General features: G+C 40.7%; 1 protein-coding gene across 1 annotated transcript in view; it reads left to right on the forward strand.

The window, feature by feature from the left end:
- Window positions 1–6,000, forward strand: part of LARP4B (La ribonucleoprotein 4B) — a 2,371,531-nt gene that overhangs the window by 1,852,371 nt on the left and 513,160 nt on the right. The gene's annotated exons all lie outside the window — the stretch shown is intronic.

Consider the following 6,000-nt stretch of genomic DNA (forward strand, 5'->3'; position numbering starts at 1 on the left):
TGCACTGGCACTTTTAACATTTTATTGTTTCAGGGAGAAAAAATTGTGTTCCTCGACAATTATAGGATTTTGCTGTTTTGATTTATGAGCATGACTTTACTTTAAAGAAATGCCTGGAGTAGATGATTACTTCCAATTTTGTGTTCTCCAGCTTCACAAGCTTTTATCAATAATTGTCTTGGGGAAACTGCTGGTCTAGTTAGAAATTCTTCTACAGTCCGTTCTGTTTCCTTTTCACTGTGTTGTGATCACTGAGCCATGGGAGGAGTGGGGGTAGAATGGGGCTGCTGCCATGGGCAAAATTGGCAGAAGGTTTTTAAAACTTTTTTGCCTTCCCATCCTCTTTTGCATTTGCAAGACTTAAGAGCTCTGTCATTACTTGTATGCTAAGACACTGAGACATTGTTTAAAGCTGTGGAGAGCATACAGACAGTGCAAGGTTATATTGCCGTCCACATATTTAGACCATGTACTACACAGACTAGGACTAAAGATGGGAGTGTCTTTATTTACATCAAAAATAGATATACCTCAAGGTTGGTCAAACAGGACAATGCACTTGAGCTTCTCCGTGTTCTAATCACATTAGGCAAAATCTGGTACCACTTCTTTGCTGCTATAGATCACCTTGTATGACCCAGAAAACCTATGCCAAGTATTTAAACATATTGGAAATACTCACCATTGAACCCAATACCGTATCCATGGAAGACTTTACACCACTATTAACCGGGAATCCTGTATGACACCAAATGTACAGGCACAGTGATTGTTGGATTTTGTAAACACAAACTCCCTGGACCAGATTGCCAGTACACCAACCAGGGATGTAACCATACTGGATCTGGTCCTCACTAGTATGAGAGAGTGCTGCACACCCTGTAGTGTAATGTCTTCCCTGGTAAGGTCAGATCACAAAATGTTGTTGTTGGAAGTAAAAATAAAACCTGGGCCCACAGCTAGCCTTGGAATAGTCAGAAACTACTCTAAGGGTAACTTCCTGCTATTAATTGATAAACTGGCCAAATTTCAAGCCCCCATAAACCCCGAGAACACTGTTGCCTATGCAAAACTGTTCACAGAAACCCTATACAAGCATGTTAATAACTGCATAAAGGCAGCTGTGTACCCACCAGGAAGAAGTACGGAACTAACTCAAAAGACAAGCCACCTTGGTGGAATTGCAAAATCAGTAGGCTCTATAACGAAAGAAGATCATGGCAAAAATTAGGAGGAGCAAGATGAAAGCACTCTTATTAAACTAAACAAATAACTCGGAGGACAAATAGTCTGCCAAAGCCAAATTGGAGGTAGATTTTGCCTCCCAGGCCAAGGATAACCACAAGGCATTCTTTAGTTACGTCCCCAACTTTAAAGGCAATACACATTTGTGTGCACAGCTTATTGTAAATGGAGCCACCTATACTGAGCCAGATGATTTAACAAACCTACTGGCCAACATGTTCAGCTCCAACTTTACCCCTCTCTCCTTCACTCTTCCTCAGGAAATGCCATTCGTATAGCTCTCCTTGCTATCACTAGGGAGCAGGTGCTTAATGCTCATTCTAAGGCCAAGAACACTGCATCAGTGGGCCCAGACAATATCCCAGGATGCCTTCCAAATAACATGAAACATGACCTGTCAGGCCCTCTGGAATTCTATTTAACTGTAGCCTCCAAATAGGCTTTGTGCCTCATGAATGGAGAATAGTAACAGTCATTCCTCTGCACACAGGTGGGCGATCTACAGACCCTTGAAACTACAGACCCATAAGTCTCAGTAGTCTCATATACAAAGCCATAGAAAGAATTATCATGGAAATGATCAATAAAGATATAGAATAAACACACCACTGTGATCAGGATTCCAGCTGAACTTCTTTAACCAAAATGTGTCTACCCAACCCATACATATAGGAAGAATGTACATTAAATAGTAATGAATGTTTATTCTGTATGACAACTTTTTGTCATCTTCCTTCTGGATAATGAGAAAATCCTAAAGCTTTATATCCCTTTCTTTATAGTTTTGTGTCCTTCCCTTTTAAGGTTAGCTTCTTGCAGTAAATCCAAGTCCATATTCAGACGTTTGGTATAATGTGCTATTTTGTCTCTCTTAATTGGGTGTGTAAACTCATTAACAGCTTAAAACCTTAACCTGAATCAGCTGTTGATTGTGTCATCCAACTAGGTCCATAGACTGCAGTAAGGATTATGACACACATGACAGCATTTCTGCTTCTCCCCCTTGGCTTAGAGTGCAAATCCCCAGTACAAGGGTGACATGGCATTTCTATAATGTTAGGTGGACCAGAGAAATGTAGCAACTTTGAAAACCTGTCTAGCAAAACTACAGTGTTGCAAACACATATAAAATTAGGCTGAACAGTTAAGAAGCTGAACCATCAAGAATGTAACTATTCAGCCATGACTTAAATAGAAACAAATCCTGACATTGAACTGGAGCATAGTTCTGAACTTAGCCCACAGGTGGCTGGGGTGTGCCAGAAAGTAGATATTTTTGCTTTTCCAGAAGATGGTTACATTTTTGCACCCCATCACCCAGTGCAGTGGCCTGGGGAGCAAGCACTTTTTAATCTGTTGGACAGTGTCTGTTTTTTTCCTCGTACCCCGCTCCTCTCAGGGTAATCTAGTAGATAAAGGAGGATGGGCAATATATATTTATCTTTGGCCAAGGTGACAAACCGATTTTCTCTCTGTCCTACTGAACATAGTAAGGATGGAGTCCCTCACACTGCCTCAATGTGTGAACTTATTTCCCAACAAGGATGCACTGATGCACCCTGACTTAAGACCCTAAGGCTGATGGCATTGATGATGTACCACTTTATCCCCTTTAGGCATACATTTACTGAGGAAGTGCTTGCTGTTATGAGAGATGCTAAGAATTCAGATACAAGGAAATCCTAACTTTCAAAATTGCCATGTCTCCTAAATATGCAACAAAGTCTAGAAAATTTAGGATCTTTGCTTGGAAGTGTTTACGTATGTGTTTTTATACCCCAAGTAGACTCCAAATAATTTTTCCTCAGGTAGATAAGAAATGTTGGAGGTGTGATGATAAAGAAAGATGTAATTGGGAATATATTTTTCTTTGAGTGCAATGAGTTGGTAGATTAAAAATTCCCTGCAGACTACTCTATCAGAAATACTGGGTGAGCAAATTGGCATAATTAAGGAAATTGTTTTCTGAGCTGTGATACAGAACCAAAATTGCCTAGACATTGTAAGGCCTTGCTTAGTCTAATCATGGTGGCTGCCTTAATTACTAGAAAGTGGGAATCAAAGTCTAAACCAGCTGTACTAGAGGTAGTGAATGTAGTAACAGATAAAACATCCGAAAATGGGATCTTTAAAAAAGGGTGCAAGCAAATTACAGGGGAGGAATGAGGTTTAAAAAAAGACAGGATTTGAATGAGCTATGTATTGTTTGACAGTGACTTGATAGATTATAAGTGATGTGTAATGTTTGCAACTAAAATTGTCAATATGGTTTGTTTTCATTTATATAAATGTATGACTGCTTTATTATAAGTGATCATTTAATACAGATGTTTAAAAAAAATTCCCTTTCGTGCTAGAGAGGGGACCTGTGACTCTTAACTAGTTGTCACTGTTTGCGGTCCTCAAATATCAGACCTTTACAAATCAAGATTGTTTTGTGATTCGTCTCAAGTGCATGTATCTGCTTGCAGCTTTAGTTATCCTTTTCTGCCAATGTAAGAGTTCCTTGAAGTGCAACATCATAGTTCACCTAAGGAAGAAATCTCCCCACCTTGGGACCTAATCTTAGTTTTGGAAAAGTAACCCTACAGCTATGCAAGTCGGCAGTTGGCAGCACCTCTCAAATAATACGACTTGGAGGATGGTTTTCTTAGAGGCCATATCTCCTAAGAAAATATCTGAGTTACAGACACTTGTGCAATCAGCCTTTTCTCATTTCCATAAGAACAAAGTAATCCTGCACAGCAGCCATATCTGCATAACTTAAATTGTGACAGAAATCTTAAATAAAGACTCTTACCTCCTTGTGTTTCTCCCTACCTCGCGTAGCATGGGAGAAAAGGCTCTTGACTGTCCTGGATGAGACTAGGTAACGTACTTTACATATAAAAAGGTAGTGAACTGAAGAAAACGGGTCAGTTTATATTTTTTTACAAAGGGAAGGGAAGGGCGGGACTGTCTCAGAATTAGTAAATGTGTCTTGTGTTGTTCTTTCCATTACAGATTTTACTACAGTGTGTAAAGGCCCACTTCACAAGTGCTGCAGCAACTACCATGACTCCTTGAGGGGCTAAACACCTAGGCCATTTTGAAATCAGCTACATGGTCATCTGCCCACACTTTTTCCATGTAGTACAACTGTGTCATTGCCTCTAGAGCCAAGATGGGATTTCCCATGGCTATCCTATAAGGACTTTTGCATCCTGTACCTTCCCAGGGCCAGACACCTGTGGTTCATAATCTTTGGGGAGTCTTCCTGAGAGTTCACATTACTGCAGCAGTGAGCAATAGGATGAACATAGTACAATAGTACATGCAGTCTTCACTTCCTGCATGTTTCCATCGTGTGGTTGGGGTGGATAACCATTCACCCATTTCCCACACTTCCTCCTTCTCTAACCCTACAGTCTGTCCTCCCTCCTTCCTCGTATTTGATGGCATGGATGAGCTATTTTGGGGGTTCTTCTGTTTGGACTGACATTACTGGAGGCATTTGCCACCTGGGCAGGTAATGCTCTGGATTTTGACTGCTTCCCCCCTGTTGAGTATTGGGCAAGAAAGGTCTAAAGATGATGCAGGCAGCCATCCTTTTTAAACCAGTGCTATACTGATCATCTACTTAGGAGGGCATCTGCACAGGCCAGAGGGAGAAGGGTGAACATTCTGGAAGTAGAGCCTTTTGTGGCAGAAGTCACAAGACTTAACATTACTGCAGCAGTGAACATTCTCAAAGTATAGTCATAGTAAGTTCCTGCACAACTGTACTTGCTTTCTCGCCACTCTCACAATGTAGATACTGCCTAATGTTTGTCCATAAAAAAATCCTCATTTTTAATTGACTAAAAGTCATTAACCTTCCAGGAGTATCTGTAGTTACTGAACCACAAATCATGACTACTACAACCAGTTTTGTCTCACTAAAGGCTGCTGCTATTTTTTGCTTAACCTTCCAACTTGATAAATTTGAGGCCTCTTATACTCATTCAGATTAGCAGAAGAGTGAACATAAGCCTGTAACCAGGGGACTTATCTAAGAAACCACTGGGGGGGGGGGGTCAGAAAGCCCAGAAGGTATACAACCTGAGATTCCGCATGCAGCGGGCTTTCCATTCCTTTGGAAATGTTTTTCAGTATTACTATGGCCTGGGAGATTGCTTGCATTTGCTTTCCCTAAGAAATTGGCCTTTATTTGATGATGGCTGAGAAAGTCCACCCGTTTTTGGTTCATCAGATTTTGTGTTACAGTGCTTCTGTTTCAGTGGTTCAAGTGTTATTCCTTTTTGGATCCTTGCATCTGTTCTGTAGGATGATAGGTCTCTTAATGTGACCTGGAAACAAGTTTCTATTTTTACACATTTCTCCATTGGAGTTACTTGTGTTGAATATGTCTATCTGTGGCAAGCCCACTTTCAGTTTGCCATGACTGAAGGCTAATGGAGCTGCTCCAGCTATTACCTCCATCTGTCTTTGTAAGAAGATTGTGGTGTTTATCACCTTTTGGGCTCTGGAGGCCCTTCTGAGACCTAAGCCTGCTTTTGAAAGATTATACAATTATATAGTAGTATTTACTTGGACAGAAAATGGTAGGGGGACACTGCTCTGTCAGGAGCCAGTCTGTGTTTTAGAAGTGGTTCTTTCAGTAGGGCAGTTATTTAGATTTTCTGGTACCTTACAAGTTCATGTTTTAGGAAAGTGCATTCATACTCTCCTCCAGCATGGTATTGCAGTGAGTGAGTGAGAAGATGCTGCACTGTA

This window comes from Protopterus annectens, chromosome 3.part0 (assembly GCF_019279795.1).
Source record: "Protopterus annectens isolate FY-2018-M chromosome 3.part0, PAN1.0, whole genome shotgun sequence".
Classification (NCBI taxonomy): domain Eukaryota; kingdom Metazoa; phylum Chordata; order Ceratodontiformes; family Protopteridae; genus Protopterus; species Protopterus annectens.